The sequence below is a fragment of the Mixophyes fleayi genome, chromosome 6, assembly GCF_038048845.1.
Source record: "Mixophyes fleayi isolate aMixFle1 chromosome 6, aMixFle1.hap1, whole genome shotgun sequence".
Lineage (NCBI taxonomy): Eukaryota > Metazoa > Chordata > Amphibia > Anura > Limnodynastidae > Mixophyes > Mixophyes fleayi.
The window spans coordinates 37,060,265-37,079,724 of NC_134407.1; the positions used below are offsets into that span (position 1 = coordinate 37,060,265).

The window sequence follows — 19,460 nt, forward strand, 5'->3', positions numbered from 1 at the left end:
TGGCAAAAAGGCATGTTTTTCGAATAGAATTATAAACGCTAGGTTCAATCAACATTAGGGATCCCATTTTTTTTTTTGAGGGGGGGGGGGGGTGTTTCAAAAAGGTATACATTATTAACACAAAAAAAAAAAATCAGCAGGGTGCTCCGTTTCATAGTGGAGGGAAAAAAAATAATGAAGTTGATGCTTGATTACTGTTGTGGGCACATATTAGTTGTACAATGAAAAATAAATATTATTTAGAATTGAAGTACACCTGTCACAACCACAGAAGGGGGAAGTAGTTTTGCCGGGTGAGCCATTGTTCATGAGACTGCAGCTTATCAATTAAATAGGAACCGATATCAATGCACGAGTGATATCACAATGTACCTCAGTGGAGCCACTCCTTCCTGTTAGATTGATGAGCTGAATATCAAATGTGGCCATAAATTGGCTGCCTCCACCACGTGGTACAGTTAGTTATATAGTGTATTATGGAGCTACATAAGAGGTATCTCTTCTTGTCTTAGAGTGTGCTAGAAGGGAACACTGTACATACGGAGCTACACTTTTAGTATATGCAGACAGAAAAGAAAAATATTTCTCATTAAGGGAGTTACAAGATGTGCTGCAGCTGCAACAAACTTTCCCAATACAGGAAATCAACTAAGGATGTATTTCTGTAGTGAATAGAAAATGTTCCTGCAACAGACATAAGAAAAAAATTAAAACACAATTAACATTAAAGCTTCTCAAAATACGATTTTCATTTTCTTTCCATTTTAAACAGAGTCTATGTTTAAGCTTCCTCCTAAACATTTAAATAATATAGAAAGAACAATTGACGCCTCAGTCTACTTCCAGGAACAGATCTTCATTAGAAACATGTATCCTCGCTTTAAAGGGCCACACTAGGACAACAGGACAAAACACCCTCCATCAATGAATATCTTTCTGCAGCTGAATGCTATTAGCGCAGCAAACATTAGGGTCATTGTTCCGACTCAAGGAAACAATTGCAGGACGCGCAACTCTCTCCCCCCTTCATCCTGGGGCTTTCCTCCAGCACAGAGCTACTGTTAATTACCCCTTAGAGACAAGGCCTTAAGGCCGGCAGGCCATGCTGGAGAAACTGGGGGCGCAGCTAGGAATTGGATGGGGGGTATGGAAAACAGGCACATAGTCACTTCCCTTCATTCTCCACAGGGAACAAAGCTGGTTGTCTGAAAACCACTATGAATATTTATAACATTTCAATTTTCAGCTGAAAATCAGAGGCAAATCTGCATAATGGAAATCATTTATCAAGTGTAGCGTGCTGGGGAATGAGAAACAATAGCTCATTCATTTATAATAGAAACATAGCATTTGAGAGCAGATGAAACTGAAAGTGATGCAGCCGTCGGTGGTTATTTTGTGTCCATTTAATTTGAAGTTACCAAACATCAATAGCAGGGTTTGAGTAACAGCTTAATTGTAATGTAAAGTTACCAACACATACCATTCTTAATAAAAAAAATAAGCTATAAAACCAGTATCCAATGTCCTGCAGTAATGCCATATGCATAGCTTAATATTAGCTGTTGTAATAGGCTGAAGATTCTGTGACACAAAACTCATGTGACCATTAGGATGGTTCAGGAGCCTGATTTTATAGTTGCACATGGGCAAGCTTGGGTAGAAAGTGGGACATAGTCACAAATATAAAGACACATTTTGGAGAAAGGGGTGGGCAACATTTAGTAAAAAGCATTTTTGTCTAATTATTAGTCACATAGAAAGTATATCATACAAAACGAGTGACATGATCTTGTCATTTTTGGAAGGGGGCTCTGATAAGATCTCCCCTGCATACAAACATCAGTAGAACTGGTGGTTTATGAATCAGGTAACACTAATTCTAAGTTTTAGAGGAAGGAAAGATCAGACCTGGGGATAAACGTATTTTGTTTAAGCAGATCGATGTTTTAAAGGCAAAACCGCTGACAAACTGGCTAAAAACGGCAGTTTTAGCTGTCCTGATTTATAACCTTGACTATATACAAACTGTTGAACGTATTAAGCGGCGGTTTCACAAAATTGCTCCCATTAGCAATCAAATATTATTGCCCCTTAATATAATTATTTATTCACATTGCCATCATAATACAATAATATTGCCTTTTAATAAAATGAATAAAAAATTGTCCCCATAATTATAAATTAAATTGGCGATTGCCACAATAATTTATAACTCAATGGTCCTACCTCTTATGTTTTGAATGACAAGATCACTAACAGCATGTCTGAGCTAACAAGACTATCAGAAGCAGGTATTTAAATAAGCTGCGCTGTTACACTGAACCCTCAACCCGCCCTACAGTAAATACAGTGGTTTGGAGCACTAAGCCACCGGGCATTGATGGAGACGTGCGGTGGACTAACAGCTGCAAAAAGTGCTGTTTGATACATTTTTCCCCTGGACTTTCCCTGTACTGCCCCCACCACGCAGGTAAATCATGGTGCCATCATGACATCTATCATCATATTACCCAGCATTCCTCCGCCACTAAATCATCATTTAGTTATAAAGCGCCACTAATCACGCAGTGCAAGTGCTTTGTACAGCATGTTGGTAATCAGAGGGGCAGGAACCACTGATCAATAATTGGCATGTCAAAGGCTTTAGTGGGAACTCCCACTGATTTACCAGTTGTAGGCAATTTTATAGATGTTTCACATATAAAGATTCCAAGGAGACATTGATTTTGTTACAAAAAACTTAATTTTTTTTTCACAAGACCCATGTGTGCCAATCCCTATTTTGTAAGAATAGTAACTGAAAATAATTAGCCTGTGCACTCTACTTATGTGATATTTTTCTCCTAGACTACTCTGCCAATAAAAGAACAGATCAGCACCCACACATGACCCTCTATTAAGTAGAGGCTGAGGACACAGCTTCTCCTGACACAGCAGCTCTTCTGAATACTCCCATCTTTATTGCAGAAATGGGATAGTAAAGACACACTAGACACCTATTGCGTAAAAAGCTTGGCTTACCCGACAAGTATAAATGACCATAAGAAAACAGCAAGATTACTTTATCCTTTACACACCCAGAAAAACAAAAAGTCTTCATTCACAGCTGAGAATACTCAACCATTTAACACCCAGAAGCCCCAGCGTGTTCCCATTACTACAAAGGTATCGGGAAGGCTGTGGCAAGGGAAGGCTCAATTAAAGTTATTTTTCTAATGAACAAAAGAGGACCTATATTATTAAGAAATTCATAAAAATTAATGATTGCTTGAGGCCATAAGAAATAAGAATCAACTATCATAACTTCTACCAGTACAACCACAGGCCTGCCAAGTCAGTTTCCCAGGAGTAACCAGATTCTGACCCATCATATCACATATACCTGGAGACTGGGTGACAGATGGAGGCTGGTCTCCCACCTCCACTTCAGTAACAGAGGGAGTGCAGAGCTGTACACCATTTAGCTGCATTGAAGCGCTGGGGCGATGGATTCCATTCCGACCAGGCACTACCTGTGGAGGTTTAATGTTCTCATGGGTTTCTTCTAGGTGCTCCGGTTTCCACCCACAGTCAAAAACATACCAGTAGGTTATTTGGTTTCAGACAAAACTGACCCATGTGCGTTTGTGCGTTAAAGGTCGATGTTTCAGATTGTAAGCTCCAATGGGACAGGGACTGATTAGAATAGAACTTTCTCTGCCAAAACATTCATACAGCGTATCCACAGCAGTGTGGCACAAATCTGCCATATACACAGCTTTAAGTACAAGGTGCCATTCAGGGACATTTATAAAACGTGAACTTGTTATAATAAATATAGAACATTTTTGCCTAAAATATCTGCTGCTCACATTTCTAAAAATGCAGCCTCCTCCGATATGTATTCTATTTTTTTTGTAGGCAGCTACAAGGTGTGAAAGCTACACAACCTTGAGAATCCCTCTTATACAACAAACTCAGGATGTTAGCTAGAAGTTTTTCCACTGAAGGACTTGCATAAATTGCAGCTATACAGTCACATAAACATCGTTCTCATGGCAGTTCAAAACATGTACCTTCTTGCCCAAACACTGACACAATTATCACTTGCATATTTCTAATGCCATCACACAAGACAGCTTCCTATTAGTATTCAAGTTATAAATGGCATATCTATCCTATTACTGATATGTACTCCAGTTATATATTTCTACAGAATTAGCCAGCTCCTCTCTTTGAAGGGGGTCAAACATGAATGTAAGAGCAGCAACCACACAGAATTCACATTGCATCAAATCATTTACTGTATGTGCCCTGGTCCGTTCTATAAAAACTGGAACTAAAACCAACTATTTGCACATTTATAGGGTGAACAATGAACTGGTCAAGATTATCACTGCTCCAAATATAGTTGTATTTAGACTAGAAGAGCAAAGGTAGAAAACATGTAGCTCTCCAGCTGCTGTGGAACTACAAGTCCCTGCATGCCCTACAAGCCACAAAATTGTCTAGACCAGTGGTTCCCAAACTTTTGTAGTTCACGGCACCCTTAGAGTCTCCAAATATTTTCAAAAAAAAAAAATATTTGTGTTTCGCACACACTACAATTTGGATCTAACATAGCAGAAAGACATTTGTAGTGCTTGCAGAATATGACAGTAGAAAGATAGATGGAATTTGGAACTGCACAATTATAATATATAAACCTTAATCCTACCACGTTTAGATAATTTGCCATTTATTTGGATAACAATGTTACGATTGGATACAAAAATGGGATTGAATTCTAACGCATGCCCAATTTAAAGCTAGTGACAACTTTTTTTTTATTTTATTTTAAGGTGTGACTAAGGGTGAAATTCAAATCAGAGCGAAGCCTCTTGGGTATTAAGAAACCTGAAACCTCGCTGATTTTTACTCACATCTCTACGAGGAAAAACCAACGATGTTTCAGGTACTGAACATTCCACAGAGCATCATCATGCGAGAATCCAATGGGAAATTGTGAAGGGTGGAATCAGTCCCCCAAATGTGTGTGCTTATCAGTTTTCTTGGACCTCCAAAAAAGGCATTTTGATCAAGTACTTTCAATACCCAAATAAACAGTTTCCTTTGAGTTTTTTTCAGAGTAAAATAAATTTTTCAGCAACAAAACCTCTTCCCTCCAATTAGCAGAACCACTGGGCTCCCATGTCTAAAATTAGCCAGTCCTGCTTGGGCGGAGGAGGATCTATTGCTAAAATGAAGATGATTCCTTAACTTATATTATTTACTTTAGCATACAAGTCAAAGGTTGATGCCTTCTGTTCAAACCATACATAATGTATGATTCCAAAGTGTTTGACAATTTATTCTAACTGGTTCCTATAAAACAATGCAGCCAATAAGCAGTGTAATTTAGCCTAATTAAATACTTTTGGATTTAGTAATCATTGAGGCTTAATGCTAAATGTAGATAACAATATAGAATTATAATAAGAGTAAAGTAATGCCAATATACTCACAGCTCTGTAGACAAGGGTAGCAATGGCTTTTGGGTTGTTAAACAAAACTCACTGTACTCTTTTCCTAGCAATCGGACACAGCATCAATTACCTGTTTTATTTTTTTATATGTCAAATGTGATACTTGATAAATCTTAACAGCCAAGTTAAATGGTCAACACAGCTAACTTCATTCCACTACAGCAACTCTTCATATTGAGCATAGTGTCACCATCCATGAAACCACACTGTACAATATTAATAGCATATAAACTGTTTGCTCCCTGGGGAGAGAAACACAACTTTTAATAATCATTTAAACAAGATATGACACATTTTGCCACAACAGAACTCTGTCTAAAAGGTCAGATTTTTTTTTTTATTATTATTGAAAGCCAAGGACTGTACTTTCGATCATCCAAGTGCTCCAACAAAAGTGCATAAAAACACAAAGAAAGTGTACAAGGTCTGTGTAGAACTTCAGGTCCTCCACAAAATAGGAAGGGTCTCTTTATCCCCAACTTCTTAGAACCATAAGGTGGTCTCTCAATGATCCACAAGATACAGGAAGTCCTGCTACCCTGGGATCTACAGTGGCTTCAGCCAGAGAACAAATTCTTTCGACCACCCTACCTACCACCACCTCTGGATGGTGGTGTGGACCTCAGAGGTCCAGGGAGTTTCATGAAAATATACAAGAGTGAAAAATGAAAGTGACAAACAGTGGAGAAAAATAAATAAATAGGTGTTATGAGTTACAGCCCCAAGCCTTTGGCTGGGAATATAAAAATGTCCTGCCCAGCCAAAAGGAAGTGTGTGCAGCATGAAGAACATGGGGTTTCATGCTCAGTGCCATATTCTGTCAGTGAGGGGGGGGGGGGGGAGGGGGGGCGGCACCACTTTCCAGTGATTTTCAGGCACCTTCGGGTCGCTAACCTCCAAACCTGGGATGAACAAATCCATGAACCAAATACCATGGAATCAACACATTTGTTCCTTGTTAAATGCACGCTTTCCGTATAGGTGAAGCTGCAGCTGAGAGTAGTTGTTTTGGAATTATTTTGCCCAGCTCTGTTCTAAACATTGTCATCTGACACACGACCAAACCATCTCCAATATTTAAAAGGTGCAAGATATTCACAAGCTCCCAGTAACGAAAACAGCTAGGAATTGAGGGCATTAAACACTTTGCTTTTTCCTCCTAGCCATCTATTTTATATCAGATCACATTACTTGTTTTATTACCTGAGATTATAACAAACTTCCACTGAACATTTTGCAGTGGAAAAAAAAAATATTTCCAAAAAGTAACTTTGCGTCATATTGAAAACAACCAAGACTGATGAATTTAATCATATCCTTGAAATGTACATACGGGAGAAGGACAAATAAAGTAATGAATTTACTAAAAGCTGCAGGCAGACACGCCAACATGTACAAGCCAACTGGTAAAGTTATTCAATGGGACAAAGTCCTTTATCGGTCTTTCAGCGAAAATATAGGTCACTGGTTTGCAGAAAATTAATACAGTCATAATAGTCGGAATACCAAATCATACATAAAAACACAAAATTAATTTATGACTCTGCTAAAGGAGGTTCAGATGGAGACAGAGAATAGAGACGCTCACAAGAGCCTAGTCTAGAACAGTGGTGCTCAACACACGGTCTTCGGAGAGCCTGCAAAGTCATTGTTTGTGGCCTGTGGGAAGCAGAAGCAATACAGTTACTGCTGCAGTATTTCTGTCCCAGCCATCATGATTCCCCTGTATCTGTCCTACAGGCCCAGTTCTCCTTGTATTTGTCCTATTGTACATCTGGTTTTGTCTTTAATAAAAATTGCTGTTTTAAAAAAAAAAAAAACAACGGAAAACCGCCAAAAATCGCCAGTTTGTTGGAAGCCCGGCTTAGTAAAGTGGGGAGATGGAGGGAAGATCCTGCTACAGGGGGTGAGGGGGATTTTACAGATGTAAGGGAAGCCAAATGTGTTACAAGGGTAAGGCACAGCTCTAACCCCTATTATGTGACCACACCCACTATATTAGATGGCACTGCCCACAATTCTATCCCCAGAGGGACTTTTAATAAAGATGTGAGGTATAAGTAAAACTACAAAAAAAAAAAAAAAAAATTGTCATTTAACATCGTAAACTCTACATATTTTAAATGTTTTAGAAAGTTTTATTGCAACCTTTTCAAACGAGTACTATCTCCCAATGCTGCCCTCAGACAGACTGCTGTAACCCCTGGGCTAGCGGGAGATTAGATACTGGTTTGGCCCAAACCTTTGTGCCGCCATTGCATGTAGTGCTATGGAATATGTTGGCGCTATATAAATGATGATGATGATGATGTAGGTGGCTAGTGCACTTAATGGCTCATCCTCCTAAATTATTGTTTGGTCTATAAATTGTGAATGCTGTGTTACCAATGTGTAATCATACATTCAGTAGATAACATTGTCTGCAGGTTTCACTCTTTTCATTGCCATCTAAGGAGAGTTGCAGACAAAAGCACACGTATTTGCTAAAGGTTACAATCACCATTAGGCCAAGGAAAGAAAAATCTGAACAGAGCTATTGAAAGTGCATTCAAGCCTACACAACATCTAAATGTAGACTTCCAGTCAGTTTAACATTCACTTTCTCCATGCAATTCTTTTTAAATCATTAAACCAATTTACACCATTGGGTTCCTGGTAACTTCACTCCCCCACAGACTTATAACTGAACACAGCTTTGTATTTACAGATGGTAGATACAATCTTCAACTAAAATTCCTATTGCATCAGCTCTTGCAATATTAACACTTTACCAACTAACATTTTGTTACTTTGTACATTTTGCTTATGTTTAGTTATTTTTTACATAATATGCTGCCATATGTAGACTACAGAGAATACATTAAAAGATGATTTATAGGGTATATCCACCTTTGGGGCCTTTAAGCCCGGAACTGTACTACGCGCCCCCCTGCACAGGGGCTGGGCTGCCACTGACAGCCGCTGGTCCTTGTGTAACAGCAGAGAAACAAGTGGTTTTAGACAGCTCCAACTCAAAGAGAAAATTCTTTAAACAACGTACATATTAGAGGTTTATGCTTATGGTACCATACATACACTGTGCCCACAACATTCACTTGAGTAGACTACAAAATAAAGTTACTCCTGGTGGAAGTTAATATTTTTCTGGTCATAAAGGCTGAAACACTTGCATTTCTGAAGCAGGTAACATACAGCCATACTTACAGTCAGTTAAAAAAGTACTCCCTCTTTAAAATCTGTGTTTTAACAATGCACAAACATCAGACAGGTAACCTCAAATTTTCTACTAGAATACTTTGTTATCAAGAGCAGTACATTATGCATTCAATGACTGCACAGCACTGGGTACTGAGATTACAAAACATCCATCCCCCAAAACGATCACTCCTCCTTCACATCAGGTGATATTCGACCATTCGATCAGATATCGGGTTAGTGTGTGTATACTTACAGGATGAACAACTGTAGTTTCATTTGGTTGGTCGAAAGGTTTAAGAATTTCATTACAATCGCCTTACAATTATGCAGTGTGTGTGCACTCATGTTCATGATCTCCATAGAGTTTACAGAGTCACGGTCTTTTCAGCCGATGCCGGCAATGAACATGACCGCGTGAATAAATGTAGAGAGTGCAGTAGATGGAATAATTCGTTCTGTGACTGAATATTTTGTTTCAGAGTCACAAAAGCCAACGGAATTTGTTATGGTGTGTGGCTAGCTATAACAAGGCGGTTTTAATCAGCGCGACAGGAATGAATGAATGCATGCTGTGCTGTCATTCTCTAAACGACCAGATGAAGACCACAGATCTGAAGGTAAATCGCGTCTAAAGTGTACACATGAATCACCCGACCGATTGGACCTTCAGTCGTAGGTACCATTGTTGTAGATAATACGTTGGTCGGAAAATTCTCCAGTGTATACTTAGCCTTAGAGGCATATTCAATTAGGTCCGGAGATCATGGCTGCGCATTACATAAGGAAATAGGGTACCGCAACAACGTGGATTTCCCATTGTAACCCTATGTTGGGGAGGAGGGGAAAAGGGAAATTGGCATTGTTGCGATACCGCATAGTACCTTCACCGGCCATTCCAGAGCGTAACCATGATCTCCGGACCTAATTGAATATGCCCCTTAGATGGATGGTTGGTATGAAATTGTTGCAGTAATACAAGTGCATGAAGACCAACACCCATCCACTTTGATCTTACATGTCCAGAGACATTGTTCCTAAAGTCTTGCATTTTATTCAGTGCAACTCTGAAAACACAAGCCATACTTCAATGGGTTTTTTTTGTCTGTGTGTGTGTGTGTGTGTGGGGGGAGGGGGGTACTTTTTTGGATGGGGAGGGGGTGGTTGGAGAAAAGGGGCTTTCTCCTGGCTACCCTTCAATGAATATTTACTCTTATTCTGATGGTAGCAATGAACTTTAACATTTACTAAATTGACAAGAGACCAGTAGATCCCTGGATGCAACTTTTGGAATATTTGCAGACTTTTGAAACACCATAAAGTTTGCTATTTGGGTGAATTTGCAAGAATGACCATTCTTGGGATGATTGCCAAATGTCTTTAATGTCCTCCATTAACTGTAAAATGATTGACTTCAAGTTGCTTGGAAATGGCCTTCTAACCCTTTATGCTGGTGAGCACCAACAATTGTTTCTCTTAAATCATTGCAGATGTATTTTTCCTTGACATGGTGTTGACGCAAACCTGAATTGCCCACTTACAACTGCTAAAGGTTCGGCACTTATATAGAGGTGGTAGCACTAATTGACAACATAATAATGACGTGTACTTGGTTAGCAGCTCCTGGCTAATTATCTTTTTTTATTAATGTGAAAGCAGTTAGTGTATTTTACTTTTTAACACATGGCTTCTGCTGATTGTAGATATATTAAATTTTAGGACTTAATGAGGACTAGATGATTGCAGGACATAATTGACAATTTAAAAAAGGGTGTACTTTGTGACACAGACATATCTAATATATAAATGTCTAGTGGCGTGTGTTAGTCTGTCTGTCTGTGGAAAAAATAAAACCAAGCTGCAGCAGCCACCTGCTGGGCGGAGTTATACACTGACCTACTAAATTCTTAGTGTGTGTGGAAAAAAAATTCAGAAAGGGCTGAAATTTGGTATACTAAGATGTTTTTAATTTGTTAATTTAATTTGTTAATTGTTAAAAGTGTTTAAAAAGATTTAAAAAAATTCTATATATATATATATATATATATATATATATATATATATATATATATATTTATATTTATACACAGCAAAAATATCAATGGGACCTTTTAAGAAGCCAGGGAAGATGAACTCTAGGTATCAATACAAATGAACATGCATTTCTTTTGCTTCCTCAATAAACTAGAAGTGTACGCAAGCCCCTTGCTACTGATAGAGTCCACTTTGTAAACATTAAGGCTCATTTCCCATTTAGGTGCAAAATTTGCACTACTGTAGTCACTAATAACATACTTGATTGCACTTTCTAATTTCTAGCAGTCAACAGATACAAGCCGATTATCGATTGGTTGCTGTGCGGCTTTGCATGTAAATGTTATATTAGTAACTGTTCCTTAAGGTTTTTCATTTTCAACCTGCCAAGTCATGCTGCCTGTAAAACCTACAATATGTGTCTAAATTGACATTCTTACTTTACTTTGTAGTACAATTTAGAAAATTAGAGCACACATTTGGCTATGTGTGGGTTACAGAATCTTTTTCCTGAACACCAGTTTTCATAGTCCCTCAACGTTCATAGAGTGAAACCTTTGTAATGAAGAGGACTCCAAGCTGAACAATTAAAAACAGTCAAAAACTTATCCATATCAACTTCTGCCGTAAAATACCCAGTTTGGACTATTCACAAAACCAACAACCAGACTAATTTTGCACAGAAGATATGAAATAAAAGTGGATATCACTACTAGCATTGAAGCCAGTGTGACAGTGTAGAAAAACTTCACATGAGCAATACTATATTTTGATTTGATAAACTGATGCAAAAATTATTCATATACTAGTAATATGGTCTCAGAACTAAAAGTGTACCCATCACCCACACACCTGAAAGTGTACCCATCACCCACACACCTGAAAGTGTACCCATCACCCACACACCTGAAAGTGTACCCATCACCCACACACCTGAAAGTGTACCCATCACCCACACACCTGAAAGTGTACCCATCACCCACACACTGCAGAAAACCGCCATTTTGTAGGCTGAACTAACACTGTACAGGAGTAAACCTATCAAACATTAGATGGGTTGCCTTGGAGAATATTCAATAAATAAGACAATGTAAAATTGTACCTTTCTAAAACAATTAATATTCAACAGGTGTAATCCAGTTCTACTATGTTTAAGAGATCCCTGGATAACTGCAGTTTTAACATAACTTACTGCATACCTCTTCATTTTTCTGTGTCCGTTAACAGGAACAATAAACCCCAACAACATTTTTTTCATAACAATGCCTATTATGCGGACAAGTCTGAGATCAGATGTCTGTGAGGTCAGATTAACCAGCAAACCTGTGTGTTTAAGTTTCTATCTCCATGTGAACCCATATGTTCAGTGCGGCGTCTCTTGCTATCAATGTGTCCGATTTACTCTGGCCGCTGTGACCCATATGACAAAGATATGTTGAGCACCAATATTAAAGGAGAAGTCCAGCGCTGAGCTACAACTAATTAAAATTAAAAGTGATTGCAGCTGAAAGGAGGGATGTTGCCAAATCCCACTAAAGAACTTATAGAAAGCAGTGAGTGTTCAGCACTGTAGAACCCTTTCTTCTTTCTAAAACATATGTTGAGATATTAAGGAAAAAGCCTGTCACCTATGCAATATTGCCACGATAGGCAAAAGGCATATACGCTGCATGCTTCTCTGGCCTTTCCTATCTGCAAATTTATGTTCATCTCTCTTGCCATCTGCCAGTAGAACTAGGTCTGTATTTGTTGGGTCTATGCCTTATTCTCTTGCTGCCTGCCTGTGCACCTAGGAGTCCAATAACCCTTTTCTCACAAAAATGTCGGATCAGACACGGGGTAATGAACACGGTTGCAACCTAGGTATATCATCATCATTTATATAGCGCCACTAATTCCACAGCGCTGTCCAGAGAACTCACTCACATCAGTCCCTGCCCCATTGCAGCTGCCAGGTCGCCACTTTGCACACCGGACCCGTCTCAGCCCTGCATTATTGAGTCATTAAAAGGGGACAGCAGAGGCTCATTTAGACGACGTAGCAGAGGCCAATGAGCTGCTTTTAACAGAACCCGGAGAGAATAACCCAGGAACACTTTTCATACCGCAGCATATCCGGCTCCACCACGGGAATAACCCTGATCACATTCACACCAACACACTACCTGAGTTATTCCTGGATCCATGCATCTGTGTGAAAGGGGTATATAGCTGCCTTTCTTGATGCAAGTCTTTGGGTCTTTGTCTGCCTCTGTTGTTGTATGGCTATGAGGCTTTGGGTCTACGCATGCTTCTTTTGCATTCTGCTTATACAGCTTATGCTTATGTGTTCATGTCCATCTCTTTCCCTGCCTGGGCACCTATGTGTACTTGCTGTCTTGCCTGGGCACCCCACTGGGTCCATGCCCATCTCCCCCCCTCTCTCGCTGCCTGCATGGGCACCTACGAGTCCCCTCCCCCTCTCTCACTGCCTGCCTGGGCACCTACGAGTCTCCCCCTGCCTGCCTGGGCACCTACGAGTCGCCCTCTCACTGCCTGCATGCCCGGGCATCTACCAGCCTCCCTCTCACTGCCTGCATGCCCGGGCATCTACCAGCCTCCCTCTCTCTGCCTGCATGCCCGGGCATCTACCAGCATGCCCGGGCATCTACCAGCCTCCCTCTCACTGCCTGCATGCCCAGGCATCTACCAGCCTCCCTCTCACTGCCTGCATGCCCGGGCATCTACCAGCCTCCCTCTCACTGCCTGCATGCCCGGGCATCTTCCAGCCTCCCTCTCAATGCCTGCATGCCTGGGCATCTACCAGCCTCCCTCTCACTGCCTGCACGCCTGGGCATCTACCAGCCTCCCTCTCACTGCCTGCACGCCTGGGCATCTACGAGTCTCTCTTTCACTGCCTGCATGCCTGGGCATCTACGAGTCTCTCTTTCACTGCCTGCATGCCTGGGCATCTACGAGTCTCTCTTTCACTGCCTGCATGCCTGGGCATCTACGAGTCTCTCTCTCACTGCCTGCATGCCTGGGCATCTACGAGTCTCTCTCTCACTGCCTGCATGCCTGGGCATCTACGAGTCTCTCTCTCACTGCCTGCATGCCTGGGCATCTACGAGTCTCTCTCTCACTGCCTGCATGACTGGGCATCTACGAGTCTCTCTCTCACTGCCTGCATGCCCGGGCATCTACGAGTCTCTCTCTCACTGCCTGCATGCCCGGGCATCTACGAGTCTCTCTCTCACTGCCTGCATGCCCGGGCATCTACGAGTCTCTCTCTCACTGCCTGCATGCCTGGGCATCTACGAGTCTCTCTCTCACTGCCTGCATGCCTGGGCATCTACGAGTCTCTCTCTCACTGCCTGCATGCCTGGGCATCTACGAGTCGCTCTCTCACTGCCTGCATGCCTGGGCTTCTACGAGTCTCTCTCTCACTGCCTGCATGCCTGGGCATCTACGAGTCTCTCTCTCACTGCCTGCATGCCTGGGCATCTACGAGTCTCTCTCTCACTGCCTGCATGCCTGGGCATCTACGAGTCTCTCTCTCACTGCCTGCATGCCTGGGCATCTACGAGCCTCTCTCTCACTGCCTGCATGCCTGGGCACCTACGAGCCTCTCTCTCACTGCCTGCATGCCTGGGCACCTACGAGCCTCTCTCTCACTGCCTGCATGCCTGGGCACCTACGAGCCTCTCTCTCACTGCCTGCATGCCTGGGCACCTACGAGTCGCTCTCTCACTGCCTGCATGCCTGGGCACCTAGGAGTCGCTCTCACTGCCTGCATGCCTGGGCACCTACGAGTCTCTCTCTCACTGCCTGCATGCCTGGGCACCTACGAGTCTCTCTCTCACTGCCTGCATGCCTGGGCACCTACGAGCCTCTCTCTCACTGCCTGCATGCCTGGGCACCTACGAGTCTCTCTCTCTCACTGCCTGCATGCCTGGGCACCTACTAGTCTCTCTCTCTCACTGCCTGCATGCCTGGGCACCTACTAGTCTCTCTCTCACTGGCTGCATGCCTGGGCACCTACTAGTCTCTCTTTCACTGCCTGCATGCCTGGGCAACTACGAGTCTCTCTCCCACTGCCTGCATGCCTAGGCACCTACTAGTCTCTCTCTCACTGCCTGCATGCCTGGGCATCTAGGAGTCTCTCTCTCTCACTGTCTGCATGCCTGGGCATGAATGAGTCTCTGTCTCTTGCTGCCTGGGTACCTATGAGTCTATGCTCATCTCTCCTGCCACCTGGGAACGTACGGGGGTTCTGCTTTCGTCTCTTGCTGTGTGAGTTTCTCTCTCTTGCGGTCTGACATCGTAGGAGATGACTTCTGCCGGCTTCTGAACCGGAGTGTGTCTGTCTCTCTCACTATACGCCCGTGACTCAGATTTCAAGTCTGTCTCTGCACATGTCTGAAAGCCACTTCGCTTCTATAACCTAAATGCTGTCTCCCGCTTTGTAGCACCATATAACATACACTCTCCGTGACTTTACTGTCACTCAGTCATTTGTTCGGCGTCTCACCTGTACAGAGCTGTCTCATATCTGTGCGGCCGGTGTGTCCTGGGACCCGGTTGTTATACTCAGTGCACAGTACTACTGACCACCGGACGTCACTTCTCACAGCCGCTCCCTCTCCGCGCCTTCCAAGCCTCACACTGACACCTCCAAGATGGCCGCCGCTGCCATCTCGCGGACCAATCAGAAGGCGATAAATACATAACGTTTCCGCCCACTCCCGTCTTGTGGTCTTGGTCTGTATGTCTCGCCCTCAGCTCCTGCACATACCTGTCCCGTGGTGACGTCACAGCATACGTCACACTTCACTGGAGAGTAGAGATTTATAGGAACATGTACATGTAAACAAGTATGAGTATTTGGTTCTAAATCTATTACCTCTTTTTCTATAATGTATAGTACTATTGTTATTTTTTATAAGGCAACATATTAGTTTTCAATATAGTTTTCATTAGGCTATGCAGACAATGCATTGTTATGACAGCTGGACTCATGAAGATTACATTTATATACATTTTAAATCAGAGAGAAGCAGTCCCTAGCGGTATATATATATATGCTGTATATATCTGTTCTGCAGGGCAGCTGCGGGATTCTGTATTTTTTTTTTATTTGTAGCTCACCCATGGCTGGTTATGACCTGTTCTCCACTTCACTGGGCATGCATGGAAGAATTGCCACTGCGTAAGCACAGAAGAGGAGTCACCGCACTTGTGCCACTTCCCCATACCCTAACGCAGCGGTTCCCAAAGTGTGCGCCGCAGCTCCCAGGGGTGCCGTGGCGCTGTCACAGCGGCCAGGAAGAAAAGAAAGAGAAAAAAACTAACCAATTCGGCGACACCTCGGACCCAGCATCCTCCTCCCTCCTCGCTTTTCACTGAATGTCATCACGTCCGACATATTCAGTGAGAAGTCTGGGAGAGAGGAGGATGCTGGGTCCTGGGTGCCGCTGGATTGGTAAGAAGACAGAAGAAATAGAAGAAAGAAGGCCAAGTATGGTAAGTAAAGAAAGGGGAGAGGAAATGGTGATAGGAAACAGCAATGGAGGAGCAAAAGGATGAAGGAGGGCACAGAGTGTGTGGATGAAGGAGGGCACAGAGTGTGTGGATGAAGGAGGGCACAGAATGTGTGGATGAAGGAGGGCACAGAGTGTGTGGATGAAGGAGGGCACAGAGTGTGTGGATGAAGGAGGGCACAGAGTGATGATTTATGTACATGTTTTATTTTGTTTGATCTTATTCCTCTTAGTACTAGCTGTAAATTATTCTTTAACAGAAATATAATTGAAAAACATATATAAAAATATTCTTTTCCCTTGGATTTATGTCTATTATTTTTACAAACAACTTGACCTAAATACTTATTACGTTATTTTGACCCACCTACTTATAAAACGGTACTGCTCGGTAATTATTTTGGAGGGGTGCCTTGAAAAAATCATGGAGACTTTAAGGGTGCCGCGAACTGAAAAAGTTTGGGAACCATTGCCAAAACGCATGCTCCTTTGCCCAGGACTTGAAAGGTAGAAGAGCACCACCTGACCTGCCCACCTTGGACAAATATTTTTCGGTCCTTACCTTACCAGGCATAACGTGTTCCACTGGCTCTGATCTGACCCCTTCATTTCAAGCACTTATTGCTATCTGTAAAGTGATTGAGCAATTCGCCTATTGTATATTCATGTATTTGAAGCCAGCAGATGCCAGGCAGTGTCAGTCCTTCTAGAGTCTGCTGGTAGTTTTGCTTTTAATGTAAAAATATATGAATATATATGGGTACTGTCACTGTTCACTTAGGTCAATCCTATGCCTTGAATGCAGCAGATAGCTTAACATGTATTTGCAAACGTATGCAGCTGACTCTCCTGCACAGTTTTAATTAGTTGGCACCTATTCATTTTACTAGCTTCTCTTGAAATATGGATTCTGCCCACCTGTCATTCAAGGGATGGAGCCGTGAAGAAGGCAGCCTTGGATTGAAACCCTCAGGTAGTTCGGAAACATTTTCATCCAAAGAAGACCTGGAGAAAGACCATTGAGAAGGAAGTCCTAGCAGTAGGGAAGACGTGAAAGGAAGTAAAGAGTCATGCTGGCATTCTAACCTGATGGATGTGCTACTCCGAAGCCCTTTGCACCACATAGGAGCTAACAGGAAGAAGAAGTCATTCCAGGGAGGATTTGGTGCACACATCTGACCAAATTCCCTTTCCCTAGAATGGTGCCACCCTCCTCCCTGAGAGCTGCAGCCCATGGAGTCCGATGAAGCTGCAGCTATGCTGGTATTTCATATCACCGGTTGAATAGGGTGTTCACACTTTCAGATCTGGCTAACGACTGGTTTTGAGCACAGTTTAGTTACCCACATGGATATCCGATGTGGATAGATCTGGTTGTTCCATTTTTGGGCCAAGTAACCAGATAACATGGGGTACAATCAGTGCAAATGTCTAATAAATGTACAAACATACAATTCACTCCAAGCATGTTGTAACTTCAGTTGATGAATAACAATGCGTATGGTTACATAGGTTGTAACATTAGCAATTGTAATAAATACACATTTTTAGAAGAGGGGTTTAGTACTGTTTGTGTAACAAATTAAAAATAACATATGTAGCTACTTAATTATATATTATTTGTTAGTTGTGTATTTTTTAGAACATGAGAGTGTCTCTGCAGCTGGTTGGCTTTGGAGAGTGTCTTACGTTGTAAAGAAGATGGGGATAGGGTAGGAGGGTGTGAGGGTGTGGGAGGTTTTATGTAATGATAGGTGGGAGAAGGAGCTGGTGAAAGATCAGGTAAGCAGTTTTTTTGCTTTGTGTTTCCCAGGATTGCTGTTGAATGGTAAGTGCATCAGGCTTACCAGACTCTATGATATTTTTTATTGAGTTGCTTTGCAAACGTGTTATGTATTCCAGGCTGGAGACAAACCAGATATAACTCATTACTTCCTGGTGTGAGGCAGCACCTGTTGTTACATGCAATCTGGTAGTTGTTTGCACAGCAAATGTGCATTATCAATTTATCTGTATGTTTGCCTATACATTTAGCCTAATAGTAGGGTTATGGGACTTCGTTTTCAATAATGATGATTTTTGATATCGCATGCCAATACTAATACATTGTTCCAAAATTGATGATCAAATATGAAAGCAGGGGAGGGCTGGCAAAGTTTAGCCCGGGGGGCAAGACTTGACTTAGCAGCCTATGTTAAAGGGAAAAAAATGCAGGTGGCCTAGGGACCCATCTCAAGATAGCCCACTAATTGACTGGCCTGGGGGGCAGATGCCCCCCCAGCCCAGCCTGCCCCTGTATGAAAGGACCTGTAAATTTGCCCACATTGTACCCAACATTGGTTGGTGGACATCCTGGTTTTCTATTTCAAAGCTGTGATAACCCCATTTAGTAGTAGCATACCTCCCAACAGATCCAATTTAGGGGCCATCATCCTCCCAGTACAGAGTGTTGGGTGGTATGTCCCCCTCATCATGGTTCACAGGGGCTATGTGCAACTGACACTGGTATGCACAGAAATGCAAGGATCTTTTTAGTGGACAAAGGAGTAATGGGTTTGGAACTGCTACTATTACCCCCAGGAGATGTGACATGCTCGTATGTGGTGTGACTATGCCCCCCCACCTTGACATGACTACACCTTCTATTTGCACAGCGTTCTCACATTGTCTTGATTTGCACTGGGACAGTGTTGGAGGGTAAGAATTCGCAAGTCAGCATCAATCATCGCACGACAGCAGATTACTTGAGATCCTTACAGAGATTGCAGTTGCATATATTTGATTAATGGAAAACTAGAAAATATACAAATTGTTTTTATGAAAGTGCTACTTGTAATACTTGCAAATAGATTGCAGAAGAACTGAGCATATTTGAGATAACATGTATTCCACGAGAACAGCATTATACTATGCAAAGCAGACCTCTTGTTCTGCCAGGTAAGCTTGTTCAAGACAACTCAGCTAACAGGAGTACAGAAGACAATTTCCTTCACTTAGAAAGACTACATATAATAAGCTTAATAACTAATTACATGTTCCAAATAACAAATACAACCCAAAACAACTAGACAAGCTTTAATTAATTAATCAATGTTGTTAGTTAAACCTGAGTTTCAAATATCTGAAATTCTGTCATATGATGGACCGTTATTCCACAAGTATTACAACATGTCTGTTCACGATGGATCTAGCTACAGTCAGAGTG

General features: G+C 42.0%; 1 protein-coding gene across 4 annotated transcripts in view; it reads right to left on the reverse strand.

Annotated features, from left to right (window-relative positions):
- PLEKHA1 (pleckstrin homology domain containing A1) overlaps positions 1-15,385 on the reverse strand; it is a 38,686-nt gene extending 23,301 nt beyond the window's left edge. For all 4 annotated transcript variants that reach the window (XM_075216286.1, XM_075216287.1, XM_075216284.1 and 1 more), the window contains exon 1: positions 15,247-15,385. The gene's annotated coding sequence lies outside the window, so the exon portion shown is untranslated. The remainder of the gene's footprint in view (positions 1-15,246) is intronic.
- Between the last annotated feature and the right edge of the window lie 4,075 nt (positions 15,386-19,460).